Below are 11,249 nucleotides of genomic sequence, written 5' to 3' on the forward strand. Positions count from 1 at the left end.
GGAGCGAGACAACAGTGGTCTGGATGAGGACTCCAGCCCAGCTGGGCCTGCTTGTAGGGCATGGGAAGAAGTGAGTACAGCCCCAGCAAGCCACTCTTTCTCATTCTTGGTTACCGGAGCGATTCCCAGACAAGGCTTGGAATGGCCAGTGTGGGCTCTTATGCCTGCCACATCCACCAAAGCAGCATAGAGCCAACATTTATTTTCTCCAGCTCCCTCCACTGCTCCAGAACACCCTCTGCTTGCTGCAAATCATCGAGTTTTTTCTCATTTCTTCTTCCTGGAAGGTCTTCCGCATCCTCATCTACACGTCTAAATTCTGCCTTTCCTTCCAGTACCTACACTTGTACAGCACCTACCCTCCCCTGCAGCCCTACCACCCTTTTCTGCATTCTTCTTCAGTGTATGCAGCCCCGTCATCGGCGCTAATGAGCAGAGTTTGTCAGGTTTGTTCCTTTATTACCCAGGCCTTTCTCAGAGAAAAGAGCAGACCCCAAAGAGAAAGTAGTTGCCATGGGCTGGCTCTGGTTGATGCAGCTCTCAGCTAAGTCCTCCCCTCCCTTCAAGAGGAATTTTACACAACCTATTGTATGGACATGTACTGATGTCAAAACTGTTAGTCCACAAGGCAGGTGTCCAGGTCAGAGAAAGCCCCACCCTCTGGGTACATTTTCTCTTTCTGAGCCCCGATGTCTCCAGGACCATCCATGGGGGGAAGGATGAGCAATAAAAGAACAAGGTCCAAACGCCCCACTGAACTCCTGCAGAGTCAGACCCACATGTGGTAAGAAAGTGTGTGTGTGTGTGTGTGTGTGTGTGTGTGTGTGTGTGTGTGTGAACAAGCTCCTCTGGGATTCTCATGCCACATTCCCTTCCCTGAGTTTGGAGTTGCTGGATTTGAGTGTGGTTCCATGCAAATCAGTGATGCTCCTGTTTAAGGCCACAGGCAGCCCTCTAAGCCCAGAATAGGCAAGCCAGCTCTGCTCCCAGAGAGGGGTCTGCACAGCCGAGCACCTTGCTGGCTCACTCAGCCACAGGAGATGATCGATCACCTTAGATTGGTTGACATCTATTATTCCAAAGAACCACTTTTCTAGCACTTTGTTGTTTATTTTCAGAAAATCAACCATTACAAATATTTTCTTTGGTGTTGGAAACTTGAATCTATTCTCCTTCCTGTTGAATATATTTGCCAACCAACTTCACCTGCCAGAGACAATGTGAAAACCCATCACCCAGTGGCTCATTCAAGACAAGTCCAGAGTCTTGAACCATTATCTTACTTTCCTTGGAGCTTCTGTTTGCCTGAACTGTTCTGCCTTTTTCTGCAAAATGATTTTGAAAATCAGGCTTCGACTGGTACTCCTGGGCAAAACGGCTGGGCAGATGAGACTGCCTGTTTGTTTCAGTTTTGTTTTTTTCTACCTAAAATAAGTATAAGGTCACAGAAGAAAGAGCATTGCCTCCATGTGGCTTATGCTGAAAACTTACAAATTTACCAGTCAAGACTTACTCACCCATGAGCTATCCTGGGTGTGAGTAATTCCTAAAAAAAAAATAATAATTCCTGAAATAAATGAGTTACCATTTATTATGCCAAGGAGGCAATATAATTGAAGCATTCATTCTCACTTACCCAGTCAGGCCTGATGGCTGATGAAAATTGGTGGAAAAGGTTGTTAATTGGGGATTATGGAAACAAAGTCGAAGGCTGCCCAGGTAGTAGGATAGGACACTAGGCTGCGTCCCCAAAGGACTGTATTCAACTGGAACGTAGAACAAGAAAAACATCTGCCCCACAAAGCAAGGAAGATTACTTGTCTTAACCTTGGCACTGAGTCAAAGGAACATCATCTCCCTTGAGAAAGAGTAAGGAAGGAGGAAGTGGGAAACAGGAAAACTGACATGTATCGTATTTCCTTTATATGACAACCATCAAATAACAGGCAATGATACCTTATTATCATATTTAATCTCACAAATTATCCCCTTTTTAACAGAAGAGGAAACTAGATACAAGGGCTGAGATTTATGGCGTGAGATTTATTGCAGATCCTGCGGTCACCGGCATTGTCTAAGGCGCTTTGCTCAGACCTGGACTGCTATTGTCAACCACTGCCCGGGGATGGATTTCCCACATGCGCTGTCTTACGCCTCACTCTACGTCTCTGTCCGCCTCCCCAACTCCTCACTCCTTCCAAAACCTGCTCTCCCAGGATGGTGGGAGAAAATGTGGGCTCAAGGGGAATTTTCATGGGCTCGTCAGTCATCCCACACTTTACCCACAACACTGTTTCTGACTTGAGAACAGAGCTACTAAACATGCCACTGGCTGCCGCAAAGGAGATGGGAGAGAAAGGGGAGAGCCGGCCTTACATGCTCACTTGGGTGTCTAGACACAGCTAAGTGGAGCTCAAGAAAGCTGTCTAGCTGCGAACAGAGAGAGGTGGTGGCTTCATGTGATGTAACTAGATGAAATAGCTGAGGGTGAGAGTATAAACGGAGGGAGAAGGAGAGGAAGCACTCAGGACACGGAAACAGAGCAGGTTAAAAAAAAGAGAGGGGGCTGGTGAGAAGGAGACGATGGAGACCTAAGAAAACCAGGAACGCGAGTGGTGTCAGAATTTAAGAGAAGTGTTGGGAGTTTTTTCACCGAGAAGAAAAAGTCAAGTCAAGAGAATCGATTCTGCCTAGAAAATGTACATTGGCTCTACAAATGGGCATTTGGTCCTGCGGTGACAGTGGTAGATGGACAAGCTGGAAAGCAGTGTGTGTTCAGGAATGAATGGAAGGGAGGAAGTGGAAATTTGTTAGAGACGCACATTTTCAGGCTCCACCTCAGACTTACTGAATCCCTGGAGTGGGGCCCAGCGATCTGTTTTAACAAGCACTCCCGGTGATTCTGATGCATGAAAACCACTGCTGGATGCATAGCATCCCCAGCATGGGCTGGCACTCCAACAGGGGAGCTGAAGGCCTCAAGGGCTCTCTGGTTTTGCAGGTAGGAAGCCCTCAAGAAGGAGGTATTGGAGTGGGATGGTGGGTGTTCTCGACGATAAACAGGTCTTCAGCTCAGGATGGTGGCGGAAGGAACGGCCGGCTCAGAACTGGGCTTCTGGGCAACAGTCGGGGATGGGATAGGGGTACAATTGTGGCAGTAATGGATTTGAGATCCAGGGCCTCCTGTCCTCTCTGCGTTCCCTCCATAGCTCAGGGTACCTGACCTCCCAGGCCCCCAGGCCACTAAGGTGTTAGGAACTTAACATGTTATTTCTTCCAAGGTCATTAGCATTTAAAAGTTGGCTTCCAGAAGAAAGCACTATTTCTAAAGTGGAATTGTAAGCTTTGGGGTTCCTGGGTAGGAAGCTGCCTGGTCTTCAAATCATAATTTCTCAAAGACAGCCTACTGGGCAGATGCATACTGCCCAGCCTCCAGCTTTCACTGGGGAAGGTTGGCGGGGCCCCTCCATGGGTGTAGGCCAGACTTCTTGAGCTGAGGAATTCCCCCATCTGTTCTGCTGCCTCCTAGCATCTCTCACAGCCACATCCTCTGTGGGAGAGAGGCAGCAATTAGCATAACTGGAACAGATCCCCTTTGTCTGCATTCCAGACTGTGAGAGTCAGGCCTCGCCCAGAGACATGCTAATGATGTGGAAGGGACCTTGGGTGCTTATTGGCACCAATCTTTGCTCAAATGTTGGGGCTGCTGGAAAACAACCAGGTATAGGTGCAGCCATGGCCGAAGCTTGTGCATTGATTAATCCTCTTCTCATCCAGGAAAACTCCTGCTCCTGCAGCCCCTCCAGCTCTCTCAACATCTTCCTCCTCCAAATTTCTACAGCCTTTTGCGGTCGGGAAAACATGCTTGTTCTTGTTACGAGTATCTTCCATCACCTCACCCATGATTAGACTTCCTCCCCATCTGAACTGCAGTTCCTTCACAGGAGACCTTGTTTTATACTTAATTAACTAATCAATCAGCCGATCAATAAAAGTCTATTAAAGAAACTCTTTGCCAAGCACTGCACAAAGACCAATAGGCCCCATCTGGAAGAAGGCAAGTGCAGCCTAGTTGGGGGTGCAGGGGCATACAGTCAAGTGAACGGTTACCAACCAGTGGTGAACAGAGAGATGCATCGGATGCTCTTGGAAGATCGAGCAGGGGGTGCAGAAATGTGCCTTGGAAGGAGTGGGGGGATGAATAGGGGAAGGCTTCCTGGAAAAGGTGACAGTTGAACATCCTACATGAAGGACGAGTAGAGGTTTATCTCATAAGTGTTACAGGTGGAGGGAAAAGTATGTACAAAGTCATGTGGTAGGAAAGCATTTGGGGCTTTCCTGTGACAAGGAGAAAATTCTGAGATGTTCTAAATTAAATTATAGCAACCTGAAAGTGAGAAAAAGAGACAGAACTGTTAATCTGTTAATGGCTGCAGGCCAGCTAACAAAAGACTGCTCGCATTCTTGTGGTGGCTGTTTGACCTTGGGATTGATTTCCAGTTGGCTATTTTTGCAGATTATTTTAGCCAGGCACCAATGAACCAAGAGCCTCTGTTTCTTGTTCCACGTGGACTTTCCAGACTGCAGCCCACAGCCAATTCATACGAGTGGACTTTTTTTTCTTTTCTTTTTTTTTTTTTGCAGACTATGCCTATCTCAGAGCTGGCCATGCTTCACTGTCTCCCACCCTTTTGTCTATAGCTAATATAAATTTTTTTCAGAGCGCTCATGTCTTTTTCCTCTTTCCCCCTACTTGATGTATCAAAATGCTTACAAACTCTGAGACAATAGACATGTTGCCTTTCCTACCTAGCCAAGTTGCTGGTGGTTTATTTATTTATTTCTCTCTCTCTCTCTCTCTCTCTCTCTCTCTCTCTCTCTCTCTCTCTCTCCCTCTTTTTTCTTTTTGCTGGTGGTTTAGACCCCATGCGCCAAGACTGGTCTTTTTTTGCTAGCAATGGCCTAATAAACTCTTTCTTTCAAAAAGACTTTCAGCTGTGGACGTGAGAACTTTTTGTTTAACACCTGGGACCATGAGTAGCTGAGGTGGCTGGATCCTAAAAGGCTTTATCTTCCAAGCTGAAGAGCTGGGAGGTTGATTTGAGGGCACTAGGCAACCAGGAGGGATTTTAGTAAGAGGGTAACGTGGTCAGAGTTGTGTTTTAGGAGAGGGCCACAGTGTGGAGGAGGGATGGACTGGAGGGATGAACTGGAAGGGGAGAACAGAAAGACATCAGAACTGCTGAGGAGTGAGACAAAGGCAGGGAGGGTGGGAGAGAAAGGAGGCAGTGAGGGAGAGGAGTCTGGGATGAGACAACCCAGCGTCTGGAGCAGATAGTCTGGGTACATGGTGGTCCCATGGGAACCAAGACAGGAAACCAAGAGAGGGCAACAGTCTGAGGGGTAAGAGGACAAGTTCTGTTCTAGACGTAGTAAGTGTGAGGTGTCCATGGGTGGACCTGACAAATGAAAAGTTGGTCATAGGGGTCTGGAGTCAGGGAGAGAGATTAGGAGAAGAGACCCCAATGTTGGAAGTGGTATAACCTGGTGGCTTAGAAAAGGTGTTTAAGAGCCCAGCTGAGTTTGAATTCTGGCTTTGCCTCTGACTAGTTGTGGAAAATTGAGGAAGACTTGATGTACAAGCTATCTGCGGGTTGCTTTCCTCTGTTTTAAGAAAGAAATCTGAGTCCTGTCTGATGAAAGTGGGGAGGACTAAAGAGAATATATGTAAGATGCTTAGCATGAGACGTTGGAGGCACTCGGCAAATAGGTTAAAATCATCATGGAGGTGGAAATGAAAGCTGGATGTGGGGAAGGCGGCCCTGGGGAGAGCGTGAAAAAGAGAGAGCCAGAAACAGAACCCTTAAGGAGCCAGTGGCCCGAGAGACAGGAAAGCAGGGTCAGGGAGACCAAGAAAGGAGAAACAGCCAAGGGACCAGATAACATGTGGAGTTATGAGATGAAGCGGGGACAGTTAAATTGTCAGTCATGAGGTTGCTGACGATTGTAGAGCCATTTCAGTGGAGCTGAAAATTAGTGTAGATAATAGTTGCCCAAAACTTTGCTATAAAGAACAAAAGATAATAAAATGAAGCAAAAGGGGAACAAGGGTAGAGAAGAGTTAAGACAGATTTTATATGTATCTCTATCCTTTCACTCTCCATATCTCACTGAAATTGTCCGTGTAGACATCTGCTTCCCTGACCTGTCAGCATCCCTGCTGAGACACGTAGGTGTTTTCCCTATTAGACTGCAAGCAGCACAGGAATTATGCCTGTGAGTCTTTGGGTCCCTAGCACCTCTCCCAGTGCCTGGCACAAAATAGGTGCTCCATAGATGTGTTTTGAACCAGTTTGTGTGAGCGAGACAATAGATGAAGGCTCCTGCTCCCACACACTGCCTACCTGGGGAGAGACAAGCAGAGTGAATAGTGATTGTCCTGGCATTGGAGCCTCAAAGCATCTGGTGACGCTGGTGTGACTGGGGGGAAAAAAAGTGGCAAAAGAGCAAAGAGCTCTGTGGTTGCTCTGCTTATTAACCCCGGGCCAATACCTTGTGAATAAATGTTCAAGTGCAAGTTCAAGCATGTCCACAACAGGTATATAGACTTGGAGTGTATGTAGACTCATTTGTTCTCGGCACTGGTCTTTGTGGGTGCCAACTGTGTGCTAAATTAATCTTGTCCCTACTGGGTCACAAAATGTCTTAAACGGAAGCAGAGCCATCACTGTTAATTTCATAAATGAGGGCTGTAAGTGAAAGAATCTGACAACTCATAAATGACCTTCCCTCCTCACGGATGCCTAAATGGTTCTGGTCTCTCTAGGTGTGAGTTGCAGAGGCAGGGGGGACACACCTTAAGTGCTGCAGTAATCTCAGTCTTCTCACCTAGAAAGTCAAGGAGTCATTCTTGACTGGATTCTGAGCTCCAGATGGCTCAGATCCTGCTTAATTTCTAGATCTTTTCTTGAAATTGGGTTTGACGGGAGGAGCCTGGAAGGATGTTAAGCACCTCAGAGGGAGGAAGGGCTTCTGTGGAGACTGAAGGGCTGAGAGATGGGAGGTTGTGGCTCTGGGAAACCAGCTGCCTAACTCCCTGCCCTCACCTCATTTCCCATTCAATTGAGGAGTCAGGATGACCACAGTCATGAGATAGTCAAATTCATGTGAGGTCATATATGTGGCTCCAACGGAAAGTGGCACTTTGGACCAGACCAGTCCAGGCCTTCCCTGAAGGTAACCCAAAGGTCCATGAGGTGGTCTTAAGACTTCCTGGGACCATTCTCTCAAGGACCTGCTCAAAGAATCTGCTCTGGCCTGGACAGCCTCTAGTTCTACTCTGTGCTGTAACCAACTTCTCAAGGTAATCCAGGGCCACAGCAGACCCAACCTATAGAGAGAAAAGGCAGTCTCCTGAATGTTCATCCTGTGCATCCTTCTCCCTGGTCTACAGCAAAATCATTGAAGGAAACTATGTCTTCCCTTGGCATTATGAAGATGCTAATTCATGAAGGCCGATTTTGAGTCTCAGTTGGTGGATAGAGCAGAGATTATAAAAGAACTTTATTCTTTCTTCTCTTTGGTCTTGAAGTCTCAGGCAGGAAAGCAGAGAGGAGGATGTATCACAGGGCTCTGTTCTCCTTAGCTTTGCATAGGGCTCATGTTTCTTATGCATTTGCCTCTCTCCTTGTGCTTAGCATTGGCCTAGACAAACAGGTATTGCTCCTAAAATATTTACTGGTTGATTAAATTAATTGTACCCTGCAACAATAAAGTGGTTTTCATATTTTCTAAATTATATACACTGAAATCTGCCATTTCAATGTGATCCTGAAGGAAGTTCCGATTATCTGTTTGAACAGTGAGGGGTTTTGTGCCCTGGGTCCTTCTTCTGCAGTGGAATGTATTCTCAGATCACCTGCATCTGCCACCCTGCAGCACAGCCCAGGCATCCGAGGCAGCATTTTCACCTTCCGGTTCTGATCAGGCAGTGAGAAATTGCTTTGCATCTTTGTCAGAGCTTGCTCTAGGAAGTGCTACTTACATCTTGAAGTCGAGGAGACCCTTTCTGATGCATTGCTGCCAAGTGGATTTGAGGAAATGAAGAAATTACAGCATCTTCGGAATATGTTTCTAACTTTCAATGCAATAACCACTCTCTAAAAAGGAGAAGCAGTGAGCTTTCACAGGAAAGAGCTGTGAACTAGGAATCAGAAGACCTGAGTGGTTCTGCAACTTAAGGTTCACAGACCCTTCACTACTTGGGTCTCAGTTTTCTCTTCTATAAAATGGGTATAAGAATACTTGTCCTAGCCCCTCACAGGTTAGTTTTGAGGGTCAAATGAGATTAAAATGAGCAGGTGCCTTAGAAGCTGCCACATGCTGTCCTAAGGTAAAGGATGGATTTTTTTTTATTGCAAACTGGCTGGACTCTCCCCCACTCCGGAGAGCTGCTAAGTCAGACCACACGGGCCTACGGGACATGGGGTGCGGAGTGTGTGTGGATGTGGGGCCCTGGCAGCACCATCTGCTACCTTGTCTCACTCGCTCTCTTGCCCCACACCAGAGCCAGGGGAGGCTTCAAAGACGGAAATGTTTTCCTGGCTTCTGACGTGAGCAAACCAAGCTGTCCCTGGGCTGTACTCCATGCCTCTCAGAAGGTCATCGCTGAAGAGGATCACAGCCTGTCTTTATCTCTGCAACAATTACAGCCTGAATAGCCAGTCAGGCATCTTATTGTTTCCCCAGGGACGACATGATTGGAATTCAGCCCATCTCTTTGTAGTACTCCCCCATGCTGAATTAATGAGGGGGAAGACCAGGGAATTGTGTGCCAGATAATGAAAGCTGTGGACTTGGGATTTTACAAACACCCAGAAACTCTCTTTTGGTCGGGAGGCAGCTGAGCTGTGAAGGGCTGAAATCTGGGATTCTCTCTGATCTGGCTGTCGGGAATGGGGTAGGGGTGGGTTATAAATTCCTGGGCATCACCATGTTAAAACCCTCTTATACGAAGCAGGCCAGTGCCACAGGAGGGGATGAAGGCTTTCTGAAGACCATCTCTGAGTGGTGGCTGAGCCAAAATATCATATCACAACTGTGGATTTTAGCCAAAAAATGATTAGTTTCATATAGAGAGCAATTCTGAACAGGGACACAAGGATCAAAAACATAGACTTCTTATTCTTCAGGAACTTGCAAGGAAGGATATTAAACATAGGCACATGTGATTATTACCCATGGTGGGCTGTGACAACCACTATTTTGAAGGTGCCAACACAGTGCGATAGAGGCTTAGGTTATTGCTATGGTTTGAATGTGTGTGTCGCCTAAAATTCATATGCTAGAGCCTAATCCCCAAGGTGATAGTAATAGTAGAAGAGGCCTTTGGGAGATAATTAAGTCATGAGAGTGGAGCCCTTATGAATGGGGTTAGTGCCCTTATAAAAGAGATTCCACAGAGCTCCCTAGCCCCTTCCATCATGTGAGGATATAATGAGACATCTGCAACCCAGAAGAAGGCCCTCACCCAAACGTGCTGGCACCCAGATTTTGAACTTCCAGCCTATAAGAAATAAATTTCTGTTGTTTATAAGCTATCTGGTCTCTGGCATTTTGATATAGCAGCCCAAATGGATTAAGACAAGTATTGTTGGGAGAGTCCCAGGAATATGATGGTTGATGGGTTACTACACTGGCCCGGGGCTGCAGAACCATACCTGTAGTCATGTGTGCCCACATTTTTACCACCATGAGCTGGTAGCCTGAGAGCATCATTTCATTAGTCTGGGCTAGAGGCCAGTATCTTTTGAGATAAATAGTAGCTATAGCATAGGCCGCATCAGATACATGCCAGGATGAAGGCAGTTGCCCAGAGACTCCAACCCTATCACCCTACAACATCACCTCTGATTTGGACTATCCCATGCCCTAAATATGAGGCCCTCTCCTACTTAAAAAAAAAAAGGAAAGGAAAGGAAAATAGAAACCATCAGAAGCTGCCCTTTCCCCTTCCTGGTCACTGGATCTTCCTATATTTGTTTGTACCCTTTGTTCCTTCTCTGTGCCACAGCAGAAGTTGTGTCCATCATCTCCTCCTGTCTAGCTGACTCCCAACACCTGGATTTTACAACCTACTGACACATTAAATATCCCCTCTCTCCCATGTCTTTAGCCCCTCCCCCTGGGCTAGTTCTTTTTTCTACCTGCATTTAACACATTCAAGTCTCCTTTGTCAAAAAAAATAAAATAAAATAAAGCCCCGCTTCCTTGCCTTCATGTGCCCATCTAGCTACCATCCCATTTCTCACATGTTCTGGAACCCTAACCTTAACACTAACCCTAACCCACTTTGAGAACCATGGCCCTATATCCTTATGGCTCAAACTGGGTCCCCAGACCAGTATCCCTGCCATCATCAGAGCTGGTTGGAAATGCAGAACCAGAGCTGCATCTTAACAAGGTCCCAGGTGACATATATGCACATTAAATTTTGAGAAGCCTCCTCCAAAGCTGTGTTTCTCAAAGTTTGGTCCAGACCACCTGCATCAGCATCAACATGAAGCATATTAATAATAAAGAGGCCTCCTGAGCTAAAACCTCCAGAGTTCAGAAAAGGGCATTTAACTTTCCTGGGACTCTTTCTGATCTTAACATTTAGAAACTTCTATTGTCAACATTGTCTCCACTTTCGCTGCCTGTTAGAATTTCCAGAGAGCTTATTCAAGCTGCACCCCAGAATGGTCAAATCAGACTCTTCTGGGGGGACGGTACCCAGGCATCAGCATTTTTAAAGTTCCCCAGGCCATTTCAATATGCATCTGAAGCTGAGAACAGCGTCACCTTCTCAACAGCAAACATTGGAGCACATACCGCAGGTTACCTTATACCAGAGGTTCTCAAAACTGGCTACAAATCAGAATCCCCTGGAAAACTTTTAAAATCATCCATACATAGACACAAAGTGGTTTATTTAAATCAGAACCTACAGTGTACCTGGGCATCCGTATTTTTTAAATTCCTCTAATCTACAGTCAACATTGAAAAGCACTGGTTTATACCATGTAGCCAAGCAGGAACAGAGGGGCCTTATAAGAGCTCTCAGAGTTTATGACCTCATCCCACCACCTTTGGGGCCGACTATGTCTGCTCATTATCCAACATTAAGTGCTTTCTTTGTGCCAAGCACAGTGCTAAGAGGTAGAAACCAAGATGAACATGGAGATGAAAAAGAAGCAGTTGCTGCTTTG

General features: G+C 46.4%; 1 long non-coding RNA gene across 1 annotated transcript; it reads left to right on the plus strand.

The window, feature by feature from the left end:
• Window positions 1-2,243: 2,243 nt before the first annotated feature.
• LOC112469243 lies at window positions 2,244-9,599 on the plus strand. Its single transcript, XR_003042556.1, has 2 exons — window positions 2,244-3,001; window positions 8,567-9,599. It is a non-coding gene; the product is annotated as an uncharacterized LOC112469243 (long non-coding RNA).
• Window positions 9,600-11,249: the final 1,650 nt, after the last annotated feature.

The sequence above is a fragment of the Pteropus alecto genome, unplaced genomic scaffold, assembly GCF_000325575.1.
Source record: "Pteropus alecto unplaced genomic scaffold, ASM32557v1 scaffold146, whole genome shotgun sequence".
NCBI lineage: Eukaryota > Metazoa > Chordata > Mammalia > Chiroptera > Pteropodidae > Pteropus > Pteropus alecto.